This window comes from Hemicordylus capensis, chromosome 1 (assembly GCF_027244095.1).
Source record: "Hemicordylus capensis ecotype Gifberg chromosome 1, rHemCap1.1.pri, whole genome shotgun sequence".
In the NCBI taxonomy this organism is placed as follows: domain Eukaryota; kingdom Metazoa; phylum Chordata; class Lepidosauria; order Squamata; family Cordylidae; genus Hemicordylus; species Hemicordylus capensis.
In genome coordinates, this window is record NC_069657.1 from 65089251 (window position 1) to 65114198 (window position 24948).

General features: G+C 42.8%; 1 protein-coding gene across 12 annotated transcripts in view; it reads right to left on the reverse strand.

The window, feature by feature from the left end:
- The window catches only part of MEIS2 (Meis homeobox 2), a 360641-nt gene that overhangs the window by 227908 nt on the left and 107785 nt on the right, over positions 1 to 24948 (reverse strand). The gene's annotated exons all lie outside the window — the stretch shown is intronic.

Below are 24948 nucleotides of genomic sequence, written 5' to 3' on the forward strand. Positions count from 1 at the left end.
GAGTCGAGGAAACTGCATCTAAAAATTCGTAGGTCGAGGAAGCCGCATCTAAACCGGCAACGACTTCCGGTATTTTTTGTCGTTCGTAAGTCGAAATCTTCGGATGTCGGGTACTTCGTAAGTCGAGGGACCACTGTAATATCAGAGAACTTTCCACTTTTTAAAAACTGTGAATATCAGGCTAGAAACTTTAAAATAACAACTGCATAGGCAAGCAGGCAGGTAGGCAGAGAAATGCCAGAAAATGGTTTTCCCCCCCTCCAGTTGCAATGGGTGGGGGGAGTGGACTCCTGCCACCATTTGGAGCTCTGAACTTAGCCGAACAGGATCAGAGAACTCCAACCTTACACTGACTTCCCTAGGTCGGAGTTGGAGTACCTCCAATGCTCTCCAAAGTGGGCAATGTTGGGCCATTCCTGACTTCCTGATTTGAACTTGCACAGCCCTAATAAAAAGGTCTTCAAATTTCACTTAGAGTTGAGTAGGGAGGAAACAAGCCTCAAGGGAAAGGACAGAGAGTTCAAAAGAGCTGGGGTCACCACTGAGAAGCCTCTCCCACTTATCACTGACAGATGTGCTTCAGGAGGTGTCAGGACACACAGAAGAGCCTCTCTGTATGATCTCATAGGCTGAGCAGAACTATATGGGAACAGGTGGTCCTTCAGGTAACTTGGCCCTAAGCTGTTAAGAATTTTAAAAGGACAAAAACCTGCACCTTGAATTTATTTATTTATTCATTCATTAATTCATTTTTAACATATTTTTATACGCCCAAAACGTATGTCTCTGGGCAGTTTACAACAGATAAAAACAACATTAAAACATCAGTTAAAAACGAAAACAAGAAATTTAAAAACACAACAATGTAAGATTTAAAATAATGCTCTAAAACAACATTAAAAACAATCAAAACAGTATCAGTTAAAAGCCGGGTGAACAGATGCATCTTTAAAGACCTTTTAAAAGCTGTCAGAGATGGGGAGGCTCTCATTTCACTAGGGAGCGCATTCCAAAGCCTCGGGGCAGCAACGGAGAAGGCCCGTCTCTGAGTCACCACCAGTCAAGCTGGTGGCAAATGCAGACAAACCTCTCCTGAAGATCTCAATGGACGGTCGGGTTCATAACGAAGAAGACGTTCTCTTAAATACCCAGGGCCGAAGCTGTTTAGGGCTTTATAGGTTATAACTAACACCTTGTATTTTGCCTGAAAACATATCGGCAGCCAGTGTAACTCCTTCAATACAGGAATGATATGGTCTCTCCTAGATGACCCAGAGACCAGCCTGGCTGCCGCATTCTCAGCCAACTGTAGTTTCCAGACTACGTACAAGAATTGCCTCCAAAACCCCTGGCAACCAGTGTAGCTGGCAAGGCAGTGTTGTGATATGAGCTGAGAGTCTGGCCCCTGTTGGAACCCTTGCCACTGCATTCTGCACAAGTTGTAATTTGCAAAGGTTCTTCAAGGGCAGCCCCATCGAACCCTGAGATAGCATGGGCATTCATCACCATGGCAACGTCCACCTCTCACAAGAATGGATGTAGCTGGAGCACCATCCAAAGCTGGGGGAAAGCACCCTTGGCCACAGCTGCTACATGGGCACCCAAAAGCAAAGCTGTGTCTAGGAGCACTCTAAATCTGTGAGCCTGCTCTTTCAGAGGGGGTGTAACCCCGTCTAGAACATATTGATTACCCATTCCTGGGTCAATGGATCTTCTAACAGAAGAAGCTCTGCCTTATCCAGATGTAATTTCAGTTCTGTGTGACTATGACTTTTACAGAATCATAATACACACCATATAATACAGTATGCATTAGAGTAAATACCATACAACAGCATTTTACACTCAGAGAAGTAGAAGACAGTAATTTTTTATTGTTCAGGGCAATTATATAGGTAATTGACAGATGAAAAAGAACAAGTTGTTCTAGTAAGAACTAATCAGCCTACTTTCCCTTCATTGTCGCTACAACTGGACTAAATTCAAATAGAGTTCTACAAATAGAGGTCAACAAGTTAGCTCTCTTGCACTTCAAATGTTCATGCATCTGGCGTCTTGGATTGAGGTGGATGACATCATTACAAACTACACCATTGATGTGTCCCTGTGTGTCCCTACAGCTGTACCAAGTTTGGTTCAAATCGGTTAAGTGGTTTACAAGTTAGCCCACTTGAGCCTCAAAAGTTTACGCATACACCATCTTGAATCGATGTGGATGACATCACCACAAACTATGCCATTGAGGTGTCTCTGTATGTCACTCACTGCAACTGTACCCAATTTGGTTTGAATGGTTTAGACAGTCCACAAATTAGTGAACCTGCACCTCAAAAGTTCACGGGACCACCAGCTTGGATTGGGGTGGATGACATCATCATAAACTATGCCATTGAGGTGCCCCTATGTGCCCCTACACCTGTAGCAAATTTGGTTCAAATCAGTTAGGTGGTTCACAAGTTAGTCCACTTGCACCTCAAAAGTTTATGTGTCCGCCATCTTGGATCAGGGTGGATGACATCACAACCTAAGCCGTTGAGATGTTCCTATGTGTCCCTACAATTGTACCCAATTTGGTTCATATTGGTCCAGGCGCTGCAAAGTTGAGGTGGGGGGGGACACACCAATACACACACAAAATTCCTATGTGTCTCTACAACTGTACCCAATTTGGCTTATATTGGCCCAGGTGTTGTGAAGTTGATGGGGGGGGACACACACCGACACACACGGAATGTTGGGTGATCTCATAAGCATACTGGAAAGTAAGCTAAAAACACAACACAGAGCTTCATAAACCAGATGTTAATCTTAGGAGAGAGTATGAAGTCTGGGAATGCAAGTGTATTATGTTGACAACCCTCAGATTTCAGAACAAAACAGTCATGGCCAAAGTGCCAGTAGTTTTTATTAATGCCACATTCATCCTTAATTGTTATTCAGTTAGTTCTGCTGAGAGTATGATTTAGACTATAAATGTTAGAGGAGGAGGAATACATGTACTCATATGACTCAGAAAGACCCAAAGGTAATATGGGACAACAATTCACCCTACGGCAGGATCCTTTGCACACTTAATTCACATCCACTCTGCACATTAACCCACACATATATTAACCCACATCATTAAAATTATATTGCGCACACAAAGCACAAAAAACAGACATAGAGGCTATTCTCACGATGGGGGGAAACTGGGCTGAGGGAGCCCAGCCCGGTTTCCCCCCATTGTGAGAACCACCAGGCTCATGGGTGAGCCTGGTGGTTCAACGGCGGCTAGCCCACCAAAGTAGCCCTCCCTTTAAATTTGGTTAGCGGAGTGAGTGATCCGCTAACCCTGTTTTCAAGATTGTGAGACACTGTGGTGCGGCGACTCATGAGAAGAGCCCGATTAAAAGGTGCTTGCAGGACAGTTTAGTAACAAGACACTCTAGCTTTGTCTTGAAGAAGCCCAAGTCCATCCACAAACTCCAAGAAAAGTGTAGAACTCCCCAAGGTTGTTAGCAAAAATAGAACTTAGGATTCAGAAGGAAATTCCCTCTACCTAAATATTATAGTCCCGATAATATAATGGTCCTCATAAAAGTAGCTCCCTTATTTCTTCCACCACCAGATCTAGTGGGCCACAGTTGAATATGGCACTGAATTATTTTTCAAAGTACAGACCTCCCTCTTTTCATTAAGGGTCTTTATTAAGGGTCCAGTGCTCTTTAACATCTACATGAAACCACCAGGAAAGATCAACAGGTGGTGTGCAGGGTGTTATCAAAATGCCGATGACACCCAGATCTATTTCTCCATGTCGCCTCATCGGGAAATGGCATACCTTCCCTTAATGCCTGCCTGGAGGTAGTAATGTGCTGGATGAGGGATAACAAACTGAGGTTGAATCCAAATAAGATGGAGGTATGGACTGTGGGTAGTCGGGTCCCAAGAGATGGTTTAGATGTGCCTGTTCTCAATGGGGTTACAATCCCCCTGAAAGATTAGGTATGTAACTTGGGAGTGCTCTGCTCAGATAAATGGCACATAAAGAGAAACATGAAAATATGAGCTGTGTGATGAATGATTTTCATTATTAATACAAGCTAAAAAAAAGTGGTCAATGGGAAAAATCTGTTTTGCACTTCTGGATTTGCATTAGCACTGGCAATGAAGGATCATTCTCTCTATTACTTTATCAAATGGTTTTGTTTAGTCTAGTTTTAAGAATTCCAAGCAAAGGAAATTTCATGTAGTCGCTCTCAAATTATTCTGCAAACTCAGCAACAGGAATTTCTCCTGTTCTGCCTATGCATTCATCCTATTATTCTTATTTTTGCCCTTTTGCTCCACCTTATCTTTCATGTGCCTCTCAGACTTCTGTTATTACTCATATATTTACTTTACATATGTTCCCTCTGTCTCCAAATCATTAGTAGCTATTGTGGGGAGAAAGGAGTAGTTGAAAAAGATTACTACAGGGGCTCTCTCAGACCACATTTCCCTTCGCTTTCAATCTTTTCTACATTTTTAGGGAATAAAGCCCTTAAAAGTCCTGGCACTCCAAACACACTCTCTTGCCTTCTGTGTCTCTTTCAGACACTCACCAGTTTGGCCTCAGGCTAGTTTCATAATAAAAAAATCCAAACCCGATATTCAGCATGAGATCCATAACACAGCAATCTCATTCTGAACAATACCTTTCATTACAGCAGTTCTATTGACTCCTTTGCTTGAAACAGTTTGAATTTCCCACCAGCTCAGTTGTGTGATATTTGGCCTCTTTTAGGTTAGCTACCTCTTCCTACTGGAAACCTCAGGGCAAAGAGTAGAAAGCTCATCAGCCCTGAGGGCTTGTTTGAAAGAATATGAAGTCTTAGGAAAAAGTTTGCTACAGTTCTTGTTTAGGATGAAATACCAGTTTACAATGATAGACCATACTGAGGACACACATCACCACATAATTTCAGTTGTTGATTTGTCCTAGAAATCCAAGTCTGACATTTAACAAGTTTAAGGCATCTAGAGTAACTTTTATATTATATATAAGAGATACTGGGAAATGTTGTTTCTTCATGTTGTGGTGTTTACTTGAATGCATTTTTACACAGCACATATAACTGATTATTCTATTAGCACAGGAATATTTATTACACCCTGCTTACTTCATCTTTCCATGAATAAGAGCATGCTTTTAAAAAAGAAAGGGAGTATTTGGGGGTAGGTTTTTTCCTCCCTTGAAACATGTTTGCAACAAGAGCATGTCGGATATAAATTCATGTTTCAAAAAGGCAAAACAGCTAAGATGAATTCCAGTACTGGCAAAATGTATGCAAAGGGACTTCCTCTCTATTTTTTGTGAAATATCTGTTTATCGTTTTGAACAGTATGTAATACTTATTGAAACTTATATAACAACATTATGTGAGAAAAATATGGGTTTGCATCATAACGTAAAAACCAAGCTACCAGAAACAGGAAAATGTATGTATTTTGCAAAATAAGCCTTTTCACTGTGCAGTGTAATTTCCATGTGCCAATTAGTAGGTGGGGAGGGGGTACCAATGAAAGGAAGCAAATGCACACATACCCCCCAAAGAGATGCTTCTCATGATCAGTGAGAAGAGCCTCTAGTGGGGTTGCAGACGAGCAGACAGTCTGCTCTGGGCAGCTGCAGGAGCTGCCCACATGACTGCCGGCTCTGTGACGGAGCCGGCGGGAGCTGGGAGAATCAGGGGCAGTGTGGCCCCTGAAAGCTCCAGTATGCCCTGCGCGAGCAGGGACCTCTGAGCTGGGAGGCTGCTTTTAAGCCTCCCTGCTGGGGGTCTACTCATGAGTAGCCGCGGTGTGGAGCCGCGCCACAGCTACTCACGATTTTGGAAACTGGGTTTGCAGAGCACTTGCTCCGCAAACCCGGTTTAAGGGGAGGGGTAGTTAGGCGGGTTAACTACCTGGAAGCCACAGGGCTTGCCTGCGAGCCCGGTGGCTCACACCGTCAGGCAAAATCAGGCTAGGCTCTCCTAGCTCAATTTTGCCTGATTGTCGGAATAGCCTCAAAGTGTGGGGAAAGGCCTAAGGCTTTCAGAAAACCTTTCCTCCCAGCAAACACTTAAGAGTTTGTTTCTTGGAATAATTTCCTTAAAGGTAAATTGATGGAAAATGTTATTTGCATTATATGTATTTGTTTAAAAAATGCATCCACCCTTCCATTAAAAAGATGTCCAGGACAGGCCCAAACTAGCAATAACCAAGAAAATACGATGACAATACACAGTGGTTAAAATACTATTCCCCCAGTACAGTTTTCACTTTCAAGCATGATAAATGCAATTTAGTGTAATGTGCTTAGAAATGGCTACTTCTCAAGTGAAATGTAGCCACATGGAGCCCTGATCCAAATTGGGACCACAGAGAGTGTGTGTGTGGGAAAATATTAACTCTTTCCCCTTGATCCATTTTCCTGCCAAAAAATCTCAGCCCTGCATTTTTACTAGGGATGTGCGAATTAATTTGGGTACAAATCGATTTGTACCCAAATCTAGCTGATTTGGGTGATTTGCAGAAGATGAAATCACCCCTGTCGTCCATTGGCAAGATTCAGGTACAATCAAATCACACCAAATTCTATTCAAATTGATTCGAGATTCAGGTTCCTCCTATTAATTTCCCCAGATTCCCACCTTTCATTTTTTTAAAAAAGCTAAGCTCTAGCCCTTGTAGAAGTGGAGTTATGGAGCAAAATGTGTAGTCACTATTTTTCAAGTGTTTGGGTTCTTTGGTGTATAATAGCTTTTCCTCAATGAATCCCTATGAGGATTTATTATGCACCTTCATTTCTTCTATTCACTTTGACTGTCTTTGGTCAGTGCCATCTGTCATGTGCCAACTACACCCCCTCCCACCCACAAGGCAGTGGGGTACTATATTTTCTAGGAATTTTTGCAAGTGTTTAGACTCTTTGGTGTCTAATAACCTTTCCTCATAATGAATCCCTATGAGGATTCATTACATACCAAAGAGTCTAAACGCCTCAAAAAATCCTAAAATATAAACTGAGTACCCAGTGGCTTGCGGGCGGGGGGTAGTTGGCACATGAGATGCCACTAATTCTCCACTCCCACCTGCAAAGCGGTGGTGTCAAAATGAACAAAAGAAATGGAGGTGTGTAATGAAGACATCAAAGAAACTAAACACTTCAAAAATTCCTTAAAAATAAACTGAGTGACACATGGCAGTTGACAGTTGGCACTGTCCAATGAGAGTCAAAATGAACAGAACAAATGAAGGTGTGCAATGCATCCTCATAGGGATTAATTATGAGGAAAAGTTATTATACACCAAAGAATCCAAACACTTGAAAAACAGTGACCGCACATTTTGCTCCACTTCTACAAGGGCTAGAGCTTAGCTTTAAAAAAAGAAAGAAAGCTGGGGATCCATGTTAGGGTTAGGATAGGGCAACTTCGAATCCCCATTATTTCCTATGGCAGAAATATAAAAACTGAGTAAAAACTAAAAGAAAACCATTAAAAATCAAACTAGTGCCCCACTACCTTGAAATTTGGGTGGTAGGTGGCACCCATGGGTTCCTACCCACCACCCAAATATGGTTCCCCTAGGACCTTCATAAGTCATCTGAATCTGAATCAAGTTGAATCAAATCCAAATAAAATCTGTAGTGATTCAGTGGGACAGATCTGGATACAAAACAAATCCGGGGTGATTTGATTTGGCATAAATCAAATTGAAAAAATCAATTTGTGCACATTTCTAATTTCTATTTTTCACCAAAGCTGCTATTTGCCACAAAACAGCAAAACAAGAAAACAGCAAAAAGCTGAAGGATTAACTTCCACATGCATCACAGTCCTGGTCCAGATCAGGGCTGCACAGATGCAGAGTTGATCAATGCTAAACACATCACTCTAACATTTATTTTGTGTACCATGTAGCTTGACCGATGGGGCAAAGAAATTAAAGCTCAGGAAGTTTACAGGTCCAGTGAAACAACAAAAAAGAAGTCAGAAACAACAAGTGAAGAAGCCAAATGGATCTCTTAGGGGAGCAAGTTCCAGAGCTTGGTGCTACCACAGAAAAGGCATTTTCTGGTTTACCTACTAACCATACTTTCAACAGCAGTGGAATCCAAAGTAAGGCCTCCTCTGCTGAACTCAGTGGGTGGACAGAACTCTATTAGAGGAGACAGACATTCGGGTACAGTACCCATAACACAAACTATCTAGGGCTTTGAAAGTAGCAGCCAGCACTATGAATTGTGCTGAGAAACTGACCCACAGCCTGTGAAGCTGGTAGAATAATGGAGTAACATTCAACAGTAAATATTCATCCTACTTTTGGTTCATGTGGATTTTTCATGAAAGATAGCCGAGAAGCATAAATGATGCTAGCTTCTGATCAAAGATCTTTTCTGAAAAATATGAAAGACCAATTCAAAAGATTTTTAATAGGTATGCCAAAGGAATCATTCAAAAAAGTACTCCTGTTATGCCATCATGTTTACTATCCTACCAAAAAAATTCAAACTATAGCAAGCTCCAGAAGAGGGATGTGTATTTTAGTTTTTAGGATTCCAACTCTTATTATAAAGTCTCCCTGTGAACAGAGAGCTTAGCTTTCCTGATGTACACAAGTTCAAATCTCATTACAATTTGCAATGGTATTGCATGCTATGGTATTGCAAAAACCTCCTTAGAAAAAAGCAAGGAAATCTAGTAACCAAGGCTCAAGCCCATCTATTACTTCAACTAAAGAAATCACTTAGTTAGCAACCAATAGTAGTGTTGGAAGAAGTGGAAGTAGCAATAGCAGCCATAATGGCAGTAATAATAATTGAGTGAACTAACCATTAAATGGAGACATGTCACATTTAGCTTCTTTCTTTTATGCACCTTATATATTTTTAAAACAGACAACCAACCAGCAAAGAAAAGATAGAGAATATTATAACACACAGGATGGTAATTTTCAGAAGTAGTAATATTTGGAGTTTATTATTATATATCATTCTATTACCATCTCACTAATCATGCATCTGTTTTTAGATTAGGATTCAAATATGTTACAGACTTCTTTTCCTCCTGTTTTTTAAATTATATCACAACTCTGAATAAATGAAATAAGCTATAAAATTAGATTAAATATTAGAGTTTGTTCTCAGTAAATTACATGTATAGTGCAACATACAAAGTAAGCTAGAAATGACTACGCCCCATAAAAATTAATGAGACTGGAGTTATTCATGCCTATCTTGTCCCATTTATTTATTTATTTATTTATTTATTTTTACATTTATATCCTGGTCTTCCTCTGAGGACATCAGAGTGGTGTACATGGTTATTTTTATCCTTACAACAACCCTGTGAGGTAGACTAGGCTGAGAGATACATGACCAGCCCAGAATCACCCAGAGAGTTTCATGGTTGAATGGGGATTCGAACGCGGGTCTTCCCAGTCCTAGTCCAACACTCTAACCATTACACTATGCTGGCTAGCTGGCTATTTAAGTTGTACATAGTCATAACTTGCTAGTCAGGATGTTGCCCACTGACTTTGTGGAGAAAAACAAATTCCACAAATTATGTTCTGACAAACCCATATCTAGGAACGAAGAGAACAGGAACAAAATCCAGCGGGCAACATTTATTTATGTATTTGATTTATGTATTTGAGCTCCTCCAAAATGGCTCAGGGTGGTTTCATCTTATACAGGGGGGGTGGGGAGTGTAAAGTTTCATCTTATACTGCGGGTAGGGAGAAGACACCAAAGCCAAAAAATAACATAGCAACAATTTATAGCAACAGACAATGAGCCCTTTCTCACGATTGGTGAAAAAGGGCTTTAGGGCGTGAGGGGAGGAAGCTTTGAAAAGCTTACCTCCCCCACAGACAATCCCTGGTCTGGATGGGGAGATTGCGCACCCAGACATGAAGTGCAGAGGGCTGAGGGCCAAGAAAAGTCACCCCAGCCCCTGGAACTCCCATAAGTGTACAAGTGCATAATACATAATGGATATTTCCTTGGCACTGGCTGGAAGACTGCTGTTGTGTGGGTGCCACGCAGTGCAGCGTGGCACCAGCACATGATCAGTTAGCCCCAGTTAAGGGCACACTGGCGCCCTTAACCTTAACTAAGTGATGGGCCTCTTTGGCGGCTTTGCTTCTGTGCCACCGCCGGGAACCACACAGCTCCCAACAGTTTATATGATCCATCAAGACTGGCCTTGGCTTCCTTAGCCTGGTTTTTGCTGACCGTAAGAAATGCCTCAATGAATAAAGGTGTTGTTTTTATATTCCATCTGTTATGCTGGTTCAGATGGGTTTTCACCATTATATCTACTATAACAGGAGATCTACCTATACTGATGGAATCCTAGGGACTTGATAATGGTTATCATTAATTTTTGTAACAGGAAGGTAGCTAGCAGATCACATAGCAGAACACAACTTGCCCCTACTCACTTTGCACACCAGACTGATTTGAATATTGCAAATAACTACTTCCAGTCACGTTTGAAATGTAGGCTATAAATCCCCTAGGGACCAATTAATTAAAGCCAAAATCCTAGGCTGCAGTCCTAAATTCCAGTTTACTTGGAAGCAAATCCCATAGAGTAGTTCATGGCAAACATGGGACTTAGTCTGAAGTAAAGATGTTTGGGATCACAGTGTAAGGGTCTACACACTGCCCGGGAATATAGGCTAGATTGACAGGACAAGGTCCAGGAAGGGTCCCTGGGATCATTACATATAAGGCTATAACTTGTACAATGAACCAATGGTTATGCACAGGAGCCATTTCTCCTCCTCTTCTCATAAATTATATGTGCAGCAATGAAGGGTGTGCAGACCTGAGGCTCATTTTTGCACCATACTGAGTAGATTATACATATGTGGTTATGTTTAGGAATTTCACAGTGATTGTTTGAGCTCAACTTAATGTAAGGGCCATGAAACCAACAGTTTGCAATAAACTACTCCCCAGTAGGACAGGCCATCAGCACACCTATTTCACACACATTCTGTAGAAATGAACCTTTTCATAGCCCAGGGTTAATTAAAATGCAAAATATGTCTGAAAATAAAATTGTGTTTTAAAATATATCCCAAGTCATAACTGGGAAACTAAATGTTTATCAGGGCACTACTGAAGATCATGCATGAATAGCATTTAACACAACATTCCTGGAGTTTAAAAGCAGCTGAACAATTATGTTTGCATATGCTTTATCTGAATCCTCTGCTACCTTACAGGCTCTGAGAATGAATTCTTGTGGCTATTTTTAATACTTGCTAGATGTTTAGTACATGAACTCTTGGACCTATACATTCTTTTTCTTTTTCAATTAATTCTTACACGGAATTCCTGACTCTACATAGCTTTTGTAATTTACCAGTAGCAACCGAAGACTTAGAACTACTGATTTGTCTTACATCTTAATAGTCTGTAGTAATTTCATTTTGCTCAGTGCAGTCAATGCCACAATTAATGTGACTTTGGTTGTTCCCATTGTATCTTCTAAAATACAAGATCAACAACAACATAGGTTTGAGAATAGTATAATATACTAAGCTGCAAAGTGGCACCTGCTGCACTAATTAAACAAGTTTAATGAGTTCTAAAAACTGGTTAGTGCCCAATAACCTCATGTGCCACAATTAAAATTCACCCAGTACTCCATAGGTAGTCAGCATAAGCGACACCAAACCTGCAGTTATGTATTGTTTATTTGTAATATTCTAGTCCACCAGCCCCTTCCCAAGGAATTAAGAGCAGTATTTTAGCCTCACAGCCTCTGGAAAATAAGGCCCAAAGTTAATGTCTATAGGAAGCACTAGACTATGCTGCTATATCTCACTTCAGTGAATTACTCTTGAAAGAGGTTTATTGTATCCATTCACAATGGGAGAAAACAGAATTCACAGGGAAGAGCCAGAAAGAAGCTATGGTTCCCACCACAACTTTTAATAGAAACATGTCCCCCCAAGTACTCCCTTTTTGTAGGATTCTGGATGGTTGCAAGGGAGATGTGAACTCCAGAAAGCAGATTTTACTTAGCTGTACTGAAATACATTTAAGACACATAGCAAACCACTACCACCAATGGATGAAGGAGACTAACTGTGGAGAGAGAGACCACCACATGTAATATTTTCCTCATTAAAATATACATATAATTTATATTTATATTTGCAACTATATGTTTTCTACATATAGCCCTCTGAAGATGCATGTGCAACATATTCTGATAGACTGTGATGTTGTGCACACAATATCTGGTGGCCACTGCAAAGGTCTGAGGCAAAGGCAGGAACTCACCTGCCTTCCCAAGCAGATGAGCAGCGGCTGCCCTTTGCACTGCCGCGTCACTCGTTCAGCACGGTGATGGCAGGAGTGGGGAGCAGGAGGACTTCCCTCTCCCGCATCCCAGAGAGCCATGCAGCATGAGCACAGTGTTTGCTCTCACTGAGCAGGTGCTGCATTCAGCACGGCCGCGCTTTCCCCCCAGTTCACTGCCAGAAGTGGTAGCAGGCCCAGGGGGAAGCCTTTTAACCTGGTATTAATTGTGCTCACAATTGCCTGCCAAGGTTTGTTTAACTGTGGCTAAACCTTGTGGTTAAGAGTTGAGCTAGTAGGAGCTGAAGCGCCGTGATCAGTAGTGACCCCAGTGCTCCACACAAGCAGCATCACCCAGGCTGAACTGCCCTAACCTGGGTAGGTCAAATCGTGTGACTAGCCTCTGTGTGTTTATGTTGGTGTCAGAAGGCTAGAAAGTAGAATTTCATTCTGTATCACTTAGAATGTGGCTAACATTCAAAAGCATTGGAATAACAATAGCCCTGGAGTGATTCCGCAGTCCCTGCTTTCCACCTGACCAGGGAGACCATCTCTGGCCCTATAAGGGACACTGCATCCAGCCTCTGTCTAAAGGAAGCCCTGCAGCAAAGGGAGAGACCACCTGCTTCCCAGACAACCCCCAGAGTGAGAGACTGGTGTTGGCTGTCTGCTGCTGCTGCTGCATACCTGCCTGCAGGAAAAGGAGAGGGTGAGACCATCTGCCAGCCCCCTGCCTGACTTGTGGGATTGTGGCCTCTGGCAGTGGCTGCTTTGCAGGACTGGGGCCCTGGAGTGACTCAACAGTCTCTGCTTTCCACCTGACCAGGGAGACCATCTCTGGCCCTATAAGGGACACTGCCAGTGGTGGCGGGCCCGCCACCAGCGGGGTCACAACCAAAGAGGTGACACCAAAGGGGGTCGCCCCTTTGGGGGAGCCACGTCGGGGGACAGCAAAGGCGAGGGCCAGGTCTCTTCGTCCATTTACTAATGGGGCTTCTGTTTTAATTTGTCCTGGGTGAGGCTTTTTTATAATGTGTCTGGGCTTACCTGAAGATGGGGAGACAGGGGGCGTGTCCACTGACTGTGGGGTGCTATTACTGTGATGGTGGGGAACAGAAGAAGTAACGTTGGCAGGTCAGCGGTCTGTTACAAGGGAAGGGGACATAGAAATTTAATAGCTGTTTCCCCTTCCGACTGTCCTGCCAGCTCTTTGAGCTTGGGGAGCAATGCTGACCACCCTTGGAACCTCACCTTGCTCCTCTATAATGCCAGGTCGGTCCAAACAAATCAGAAACCATCCATGATTTGATTTTCAATGAAGGCACCAACTTGGTATGTATCACAGAGACTTGGCTGCGGGAGGCTGGGGGCCCAGTGTGGTCCCAGCTTCTCCCTCCAGGGTACTCTGTTGAAGAGCAGGTGAGGGACTGGGAGTGGGGAGGTGGAGTGGCTGTGGTCTATAAGAATAATATCTCCCATACCAGGATCCCTGTTAGAATGTCAGACCATATCGAATGTGTGTACTTACATTTGGGGACCAGGGATAGACTGGGGCTTCTGTTGGTGTACCGATCACGCCGCTGCTCAGCAGAGTCCCTAACTGAGCTGATGGACTTGGTCTCGGGTTTGGTGTTGGAGTCCCCTAGGCTTGTGGTGCTGGAGGACTTCAATGTTCATTTCGGGACCAATTTGTCCGTGGCGGCTCAGGAGTTCATAGCAGCCATGACGACTAGGGGTCTATCTCAAGTGGTCTCGGGACTGACGTACATTGCAGGTCACACGCTTGCTTTGGTCTTTCACTCTGTTCAGGGTGGTTTTCCGTGGGTGGGGACTTCTGTGATTTCCCCATTGTCATGGATGGACCACCATCTGGTTAAGGTTGGACTCACAGTCACACTCCACCTTCGCAGGGGTGAGGGACCTATTAGGATGGTCCGCCTGAGAAGGTTATTGGATCTGCTGGCGATCCTGTTGATGCCCTGGTGGAGAACTGGAACAAACTCACCGGGGTAGTAGACATGATTGCTCCTAAGCGTCCTCTCCGACCTGCTTCAAAATTGGCATCTTGGTATACAGAAGAACTATGGGGGCTGAAGTGGCAAAGTAGATGAATGGAGGGCAGGTGGAGAAAAACTCAGATTAAATCCGACAGATTGCAACATAGAGCTCATTTGAAGATCTATGCTCAGGTGATACGTGCGGCAAAGAAGCTATTCTTTTCTACCCGTATTGCATCTGCAAATTCACGTCCAGTGGAGTTCAAGGTTGTGAGAGGGCTAGTATGTGCCCCTCCTCCCTAGAATCAGAATCTGGAACCATTGATTACCCGCTGTGATCTCTTTAATGAATTCTTTGTGGGGGAAATCTCTTGTATTTGGGCTGAATTAGATTCCGTCTCCACAATTACTTCAGTGTCTGATGTGGAGGTGTCCAGCGACTCCTCTTATGCGGTTAGGTTGGATCAGTTACAGTTTGAGACTCCTGGGGATGTGGATAAGCTGATTGGAATGGTGCGGCCCACCACCTGTCCTCTTGACCCTTACCCGACTTGGCTTATACTATCTGGCAGGGCAGTTGTTGTAGAAGGCCTGGTAGAGATTATAAATGCGTCTCTGAGGGGAGGTAGGATGCCTCCTAGTCTTAAGGAGGCAATTATTAGACTGCTTCTGAAGAAGCCTACCTTGGATCCCTCATAGCTGAGTAACTACAGGTCTGTCTCCAAACTTCCGTGGCTGGGCACGGTAATTGAGAGGGTGGTGGCCTCCCAGCTCCAGACAGTCTTGGAGGAAACGGATTATCTAGACCTATTTCAAAATGGCTTCCAGGCTGGCTATGGGGTGGAGACTGCCTTGGTCGGCCTGATGGATCACCAACTGGTGATCACCAACTGGGAATTGACAGAGGAAGTATGACTCTGTTGGTCCTTTTGGACCTCTCGGAGGCTTCCGATACTATCGACCATGTTATCCTTCTGGAGCGTCTGAGGGGGTTGGGCGTGGGAGGCACTGCTCTGCGGTGGTTCCACTCTTACCTTTCGGGCAGGTTCCAGATGGTGTCCTTTGGAGACTGCTGTTCTTCAAAATCTGGACTTTTGTATGGTGTCTCTCAGGGCTCCATATTGTCTCTGATGTTGTTTAACATCTACATGAAACCACTGGGAGAGATCATCAGGAGATTTGGTGCAGGGTGTTGCCAGTATGCTGATGACACCCAAATCTATTTCTCTATGTCAGCATCATCAGGCGAGGGCATAACCTCCCTAAATGCCTGCCTGGAGTCGGTAATGGGCTGGATGAGGGATAACAAACAGACTGAATCCAGATAAGATGGAGGTACTCATTGTGCGGGGTCAAAACTCTGGAGACAATTTTGATCTGCCTGTTCTGGATGGGGTCATACTTCCCCAGATGGAACAGGTACGCAGTTTGAGAGTGCTTCTGGACACAAAACTCTTCCTGGTGTCCCAGGTTGAAGCAGTGGCCAGAGGTGCTTTCTATCAGCTTTGGCTGATACGCCAGCTGTATCCGTTTCTTGAGATAGATGACCTCAAAACAGTGGTGCATCTGCTAGTAACCGCCAGACTGGATTACTGTAATGCACTCTATGTGGGGCTGCCCTTGTACGTAGTCTTGAAACTCCAGTTAGTTCAGAATGCGGCAACCAGGCTAGTTTCTGGGTCATCTAGGAGAGACCATATTACTTCTGTATTGAAGGGGTTACACTGGCTGCAGATATGTTTCCGGTACAAGGTGTTAGTTATAATCTATAAAGCCCTAAACAGCTTGGGGCGTGAGTATTTAAGAGAACATCTTCTTCGTTATGAACCCCACTGTCCATTGAGATAATCAGGAGAGGTCCATCTGCATTTGCCCCCAGCTCGACAGGTGGCTTCTAGGGGACGGGCCTTCTCCGTTGCTGCCCGAGGCTTTGGAATGCGCTCCCTAGTGAAATAAGAGCCTCCTCATCTCTGACAGCTTTTAAAAGGTCTTTAAAGACGCATCTGTTCACCCAGGCTTTTAACTGATACTGTTTTGATTGTTTTTAATGTTGTTTTAGAGCATTGTTTTAAGAAGTTTTAAATTGTTGTGTTTTAAATTTCTTGTTTTTGTTTTTAACTAATTTTTAATGTTTTTCTTATCTGTTGTAAACCACCCAGAGACATAAGTTTTGGGCGGTATAAAATATGTATGTAAGTAAGTAAGTAAATAAAGGATTTCTATTACTGTTGATATTAAAAGCAGACATATGTTGCATCTCTAGTAGTATAATGATTTCTTCCATTTATAGCACTTTAAATATGAATTTTTGTTCAAATAACATTTCTGAAATTCACCTAAATCGTTTAATTTGAGGATTTAATTTGAGGCTTCTTTAATTTGAGGATTAGCGAAAGAGAAGACAGATGGTGGACAGAACTGACACACCTTGTATTCTTCTGAGTATAAAATATAGTAGGGAAAGTTTGATTATGGCTGTGTTCTCACAATCACAAGGATCTGATTAAAAAGTTAATCAGCATCCACGAGCCACATAGAGCCAACTGTGAGAACACAGAATTTCATGGCAATCCTGGTCAAACCACTCTGCTTAACTAGCATTTAACCAGGACAGATAACTAGGGTAGTTATCTGGCCAAACAGAGCACTTTGACTAGCATTGCCCTGAAATTCTGAATTCTCACAATCAGCTGTGTGGAGTTTGCAGATTCTGATTGTGAGAATTGCAGCCAAAGGATATGTGGCATACAGGTGAAACTCGGAAAATTAGAATATCGTGCAAAAGTCCATTAATTTCAGTAATGCAAATTAAAAGGTGAAACTGATATATGAGACAGACGCATTACATGCAAAGCGAGATAAGTCAAGCCTTAATTTGTTATAATTGTGATGATCATGGCGTACAGCTCATGAAAACCCCAAATCCACAATCCCAGAAAATTAGAATATTACATGGAACCAAGAAGACAAGGATTGTAGAATAGAACAATATCGGACCTCTGAAAAGTATAAGCATGCATATGTATTCAGTACTTGGTTTGGGCCCCTTTTGCAGCAATTACTGCCTCAATGCGGCATGGCATGGATGCTATCAGCCTGTGGCACTGATGAGGTGTTATGGAAGACCAGGATGCTTCATTAGCGGCCTTCAGCAATTCTGCATTGTTTGGTCTCATGTCTCTCATCCTTCTCTTGGCAATGCCCCATAGATTCTCTATGGGGTCAGGTCAGGCGAGTTTGCTGGCCAATCAAGCACAGTACACTGTATACTTTTCGGAGATCCGATTTTCTGAGTTTCACCTGTACATAACTCTACTAAAAATGTATCTAACTGTTCTTAATATAGAGATTTAAATCTTATATGCTTATTGTAGTTAACCATAGGTACCATTTCCACGCATGATCTAGCTTCACCAGTGCTCAACAGAGCCCTGTTTCCCTGTTTCTTCCTACCGACTCGAGCTTAATGCTCTTTTTTCTCCTAACAAAATGAGTGCATTGATGAAGGATTGTGAATGGGCATGGGTCTATGTACACTGCCCATATCTTTATCTCCTTTCTGTCATGCAAGTTACTTGTGATGGGGACTAGAAGGGGTAACGGTAGTCAATGCTCCTCAGTAGCGGACTCACATTGGCAAGGGGTGTGTGAAGGATATTTCCATACTTGGGTGCTGCACCCACAGACTGCATTATGACCTAGGTTTTCTTACAGAGATGTTTTGTATCAAATGAACTATTGGTGATGAGAATCCTGATTTACAGGCTGAAGTATGAATAAAGACATGATAAATCAGGCAATAGATGAATTTGAAAACCAGAAACATCTTCAAATGTCAACCCCCTCCATGATTCCCAATACAGAATACAATATTCATGAATTAAAACATATATACATACATACATGCAATTGCATACAACAAGTAATTAGAAACATTGATGTATAACAAATTTCTAGGACACAATGCATGAAGTAAAATAAATAAATAAATACAAGTAGTTCTTACTAGAACAATTCTACCTACTTTTCTTTCACTATTCCTACAATCGGCCTAACTTTGGTCCAAATCAGTTAAGCAGTTCACAAGTTAGCCCGCATGTCTCAGACATTCATGTGTCTGCCATCTTTAATCAGGGTGGATACCATCATTACAAACTGTGCCCGTGAGTCATTCCTATGTGTCCCTACACCTGTAGCAAATTTGGTTCAAATCAGTTAAGTGATTCACAAGTTAGTGCACTTGTGCCTCAAATATTCACACAGCTGCCACCTTGGATCGGGGTAGATGACATCATTACAAAATATACCCTTGAGCCATCCCTGTAGTCACTCACTACAGCTCTACCAAATTTGGTTCAAATTGGTTAGGTGGTCCACAAGTTAGCAGCTCAAATTGGGGTATATGACATTATCAAAAACTATGCCATTGAGGTATCCCTATGTATCCATACAACTGTACCAAATTTGGTTCATATTGGTTCAGGCATTGTTAAGTTGATAGTGGGGGACAACACATGGATGAACACACACAATGCTGAGTGACCTCCTTAGCCTACTGGAAAGTAGACTAAAAACATTGTTCTTTCATGAACTGTGATGTCATTTCCTGGAATTAAACATAAATTATACAGATTCAGGTAGTCCTAAATAGGTTTCACCTCAAACAAGTCACAGATGTTTCCCACTGTTTAGCAGAAATCAATACAGCGTAAAGAACTCATTCATTTCTCCTGCATCTCTCTGTCTCCCTGTCTCTCTCTCTCTCTCTCTGTTGCACAATACAAATAGATTTTTGTCCCATAGAACCGTTTTTTAAAAATAAAAATGATAGACCTATGAGGAACTATGATCAAACTAACCATACATGATGTTATGCATCAGTTTAAAAATCCTATTTATGGTGCAGTACTTTATGGCAAAATCTGCCAATAACTCTAGATTAGAGCCTAAGAGTATAAAAGGATTTATATAACATGGTACTGAGCAAGAAAGGAATGAACCACTTCCATGGGATATGGTGTAGTGTCTGCACATAAAACTCCAACATCAAAATGTGCATTTCCAATCTGGAGCAACTATTAAGTAAACTCTAGTACTAGGCACAGATTCAGTACACTGAGTGGGAATAGAACTACAGCTATTACATACATAGAGTTAGAATGTATGGATTAACCCTTTGTCTGTGTTTAGGGAGAAGGGATTCTCTAATTAACCCTCCCCCACACACTAAATAATAGTCATGGGAATTGCATCAGAGTTGGGGGAGGAGGAAAGCATATTCACTCCACTCCTTTGCCTAACAGCGGGAGCAAAGGTCTGAGCTCCTCTCCAGGAGTCCACCAGACCAACGAACCCCATCCCTGCTGATCGTCTCATCTTCGGCAGCCCCTGCCTTAAATAAAACCCTACATTTAGGACACTCCTCCCCACTTCCAGCTTGTTTCTTCTTCCCTGGCCAGGCAAGGGATTGACCACCCAATCCCTGGCCTCCAAAGGGGACTTGTTCTCCAACTCCACCCCCTTCACTAGCATTTCTACACCTGTCTGCAGCTGTGGAGCTGATATCATTACTATTCCATATCCACCATTCTGCTGCCTCTTGGGCTGCACCCACCCATCCTCCAGCAACTGGTTGCACACCTCTCTGAGCCCTTCCTGACTTCTGAAAGGTAATTATGAGGTTGTCCTGGAGTCTGGAGCCCCCTGCTTCTCTCGGCACTCTGCTGTTTGACTGGGTAAACAACCCTGTCAAACCTGTCACAGAGGAGGGAGCCTGTCACCCTGTCACAGAGGAGGGAGAAAACCCCAACACCCTAAAGCAGTAAATTCATTTTTCAAGTCCCTCATTTGTCTTTCTGGGAAATATGTCTGTCATTACTAGTCTTTTCTTTGAGGAAGCCCTGATAAGTTTCCAAGGAACCCTAGGATTCATTTTCTAGAAAACCAGTAGTCTAGTGCAGGAATGGCCAACGTCAGGTAGCACACCTTGTCCCTGGCTCTTTGCTGGTTCCAAGATGTTAGGGGACCCCAGGCAAGGCCCCCTCAGTGAGCCTCATTAAAATATAAGAAATGTGGACAGAATTGCAGTGGCATCCATGGCTACTCCCTCCCACAGTATCAAGCAACTGAGCAACTGCTTGCCCCAGGAGATGCTTAACCATGGCACCATACTGATACAGGAGCTGCTGGCACTGGAGTGGTTTCTGTTCCACATGGCCTCTTTTCCTCCCTATGCCATGCTAGGAGAAGCACTGAATCTTGCATACCACTTCTGACCTAACCTCACCCAGCACAAAATGAGAAGACATTTCAAAGACTTCTGTGGGCATGGTCTTATTTTACATAGAAAATCACCTACCATGTTCATCAGTTTGGACCCTTCAGGACCAAGCTGCTGTTGTATTCTGTCTAGTAGTCCTTTATTGTTTTTATTAGAAGTTTGTCCCAGTGGGGATCCTATAGAGTGTGTGTGTGGGGGGGGAGTGGAGTCAGAGGGAAAGGGAGGGAAAGGAGAGTTGTTCCTGGAGTAAAGTCTTAGTTAAATATAAGATTACTTTGTATTAAGGATCTGCATAAATCAATTCCTTCTAATTTATTTATTTATTATTCATTTAGCATATTTGTATACCACCCACTACCAAAGTCTCTAGGTGGTTTACAAGATTAAAACAGAAAAATTTAAAACCACTTTTAAAAATATCAACATTCAAATTAAAATAGCTAAAACCCACTAATAGCTAAAAAGCTTGGCTGAAGATATGTGTCTTCAGTTGTTTCTAGGATGTTCACAAACTGGCCGACGGCAGCAGGTTACCTTTAAGGAGCAGGGAGGGGGTACTCACCCCCCCCCAGTGTTTCCCCCACTGGCACTGTGCCCAAAATTGCTAGCACGGGGTGGCAGAGTACACTCTTGCTGCCCCGGTCAGTGTCAGACCGTAAGTGGCCAGTGCCTGTGCGTAACAAGCATGCACACCAGCCACTTCCAGTCCAACGGTGACAGGGGCAGCAAGAGGGTACTCTGTTGCCCCATGCCAGCTATTTTGGGCACAGTGCCAGCAGGGGAAATGCATTGGGGGGATAAGAGCACCCTCCCTGCTCCTTAAAAGTAACTCCCTGCCACCGAACTGGCCAAACCACCGGACCAGTTCAAAGGTCTGGAAAAGGACCTCTGAACCAGGGCATGCACATCCCTAGCTGTTTTCTAAACAGGGACAGAGTAGCTCTATGTTTTCTGTCAACAGGGACAGAGCAGCTCTAATCTCAGCAGGAAGTGCATCCCACAACTCTTGGGCAACTACAGAAAAGTCTCACCTCTGAGTCATCACCAGACAAGCTGGTAGCACCCTCAGATGAACCTCCTCTGAAGAGCTTAATAGGTGGTGGCATTCATTATGAAGAAGGTGTTCTCTCAAACACCCTGGGCCCAAGCCACTAAGCCTGGGACCCGAAATTCAAGTAGATGTCAGATTGGACCTTTTTGCATTGAAGTCAATGGGAGGCAAAAAAGCAGGAAATTCAGATAGACGTATTGCTTAAAATGGAGGGGGAAGAAGAAGCACTTTATCGGCCACAAAATGGAGCGCCAAAGTCAAGTCAAGTTAAGTTTTATTTACGGTCCTAGACCAAACAATCCATACATACAAATAGCAGAACAATTTATAAAAAACTCTAATGGAGGGCCGAAACAACAGATAATTCCGAGCCAAAAAGGGGGTGATTCATTTCAGCTCCAAAGCATGGGGGGGGGGGCTAGGAGGGTGATTCGTTTTGGGAACAAATCACCTAAGTTCGGCTGTTTCGGGTACAGATCATTCTGTACCCGAAATGTTTCGCACATCCCTAATAACCAGCACTTTGTATTTTGCCTGGAAACCTATTGGTAGCCAGTGTTTTTCTTTTAAAGCCAGAGTAATATGGTCTCTTCGGGATGACCTGGACACCAATCTGAATTAGATTTGAGATTCTGAGAATCCAATCTGGATTCTTGAGAATCCAATCTGGATTCATACATTGTATTTATGAAAGAAGCAGCTATAAAACAGTTGCTCTGGTCCCCAGGCAACACAGCTGGTGATAGTTCTCTCCTATCCACCCCTGCCTCGGATAAAGAACTTTGCAATTACAGGTCTAGTGGACTAATTACAGGAATATAATTAAAGGAATCCAGCCATATAACCCAAGTCTAAGAGAACTTTCTGCAGAGGTTTGATCAGTCAGGGTTTGCACCAATATATGTAGCTTTATTTAGGTGAAACTTATCTCTCTTTATTTCCAGCCCTAGCACAAGTTGATGCTGATATCTATCTTATGTTTCTTTTTAAACTGTACATCAATTTAAATTACAAAACAAGAACTGCATCTGATATTTTTTTTTTAAAAATTAAAGGGCAAACGCCTGGTGGAAAAGAAATGTCTTCAATGAGTTTTTAAAGGCTGAAAGGGAGGAGGCAGACTGAATCTGGGGGAGAAGAGAGTTCCAAAGTAGGGCAGCAGCAACAGAGAAAGCCCTTCTAAGGTCCCAAGTACTATGGACTTCTGAGACCAGAGACCGAAAGAAGGGCAACTTGAGAAGATCTCACAGGATGGGACAGGACTGGCCAGGAGAGGCGATCCTGAAGGTAAACAGGCGCTAAGCCCTGGTTTTAAAGGTGAGAACCAGCACTCACCTTTAATGTTGAAGAAACCAATGGGAGTGCAAAAGGTTCTGACAGAACTGGCCTTCAAACATTCCCCTCCATTTAAGAGAAGTATGGCCTATCCTTAGCTTTGATTGAACAGAGTTGTGCCATCTTTAAAATAAAATTTTAAAAAGCCAAACAATTGTAATGCTCACATCCTACTAGGGACGCAATTACTTCTGTTCCATGTGAATTTGGGCAAGACTCACCCCCAGCACTTTTGAATGAACAACATTCGTGGTCAAACACACAAATCAACAAATACAGCAAAGCTTATAAAATATAGCAAACACCACTTTCTTCCAGTTATGAACAGGTTGTTCCCCCCACCAAACAAACTCCCAAACTGACCAATATTCAATGTTTCAAATACCAAGCCACTTATTGACTAAAAATTGAAAGCACCAATTATTGTAGCCACATGGACAAAGGAGATTATTTAATTTGAGTCAATGCCCAGCAAAGTCTAGCATTAGAACTTTTTAAATTTCAGTACCATGACTCAGTTTTGGAAATGTTAAGTAGTATACTCTGCATATGGCCAGAGATTCTCTCACCACTAAGGAATCACAGTGTTTGTATTGTCAATAATTAGAACACCTTCCAGGTTTGTGAGTCAGAAGAAAGGATACTTAACAGTATGACATCCAGGCAGATTTAAGTTAAGAAATTCATTGATTGATCCTAAACTAACCTGGAAAGCCAAGCAAAAGAAAGCAAGCAACATCTTGCTTGCTAGTATTGAGAAGCCAAAATTAGGTTTCTTGTCCACAAAAATAAAGGAAGGTTGCACCGCCTTACTCTCAGTCATAACCCCCCACCACCCAAAATGGTTAAGTATGCTGTCAAGACATGACTCCCTCCATCACAAAAGTAGAAGTACAAACTGATCTTCCCATCTCTTAAATCACCCATTCAAATAACAGACTACTGAATTAAAAACAAGGCTGTAAACTGCCTAGAGATTTCGATATTAGCTCAGCCAGCCTGAGACAAGCACAAATACACAGGTCAGACATGAGCAGGAAGTCTAAATGAGCCACTCTGCTTCCTCTCTTTGGGTTGTACCCACAACAAGCCCCTTCCACAACTCAATGCACAAGCTGACATCCTAAGAACATAAGAACAAACCTGCTGGATCAGGCCCAAGTTTCACCAGATGCCATTGGAAGCCTACAGGCAGAAAATGAGGGCATGCCCTCTCTCCTGCTGGTACTCTCTTGCAACAGGTATTCAGAGGCATCCTCCAGGTGGCCTATTGCCCTCAGACTAGTAGCCATTGATAGACCTCTCCTCCATGAAGTTATCCAAACTCCTCTTAAATCTATCCAAACTAGTAGCCAACACCACATCTTGTGGCAGAGAATTCCTCAAGTTTATTTGGCATTGTGTGAAAAAATACTTCCATTTGTTGGTCCTAAATTTCTTGGATACCAATATGCTGGTTCTAGTGTTATTTGTGTGAGAGAGAAATTTCTCACTATCCACTTCATCATACACCATGCATGATTTTATAGACTTCTATCATGTCTCCCTCCAGTCGACTTTTTTCTAAACTAAAAAGCCCCAGGTGTTGTAACCTAGCCTCATAAGGAAGGTGCTCTAGGCCCCTGATCATCTTGGTTGCCTTCTTCTGCACCTATTCCAGTTCTACAATGTCCTTTTTTAAATGTGGTGACCAGAACTATACGCAGTACTCCAGGTGTGGCCGCACCATAATTTTGTATAAGGGCAGTATAATATTAGCCGTTTTATTTTCAATCCCCTTCCTAATGATCCCTAGAATGGAATTGGCCTTTTTTCACAGCTACCACACATTAAGCTGACACTTTCAATGAGCTCTCCACCATGACCCCAAGATCCCTTTCCTGGTCAGTAATAGACAACTCAGATCCCATCAGCATATACTTGAAGTTGAGGTTTTTCATCCCAATGTGCA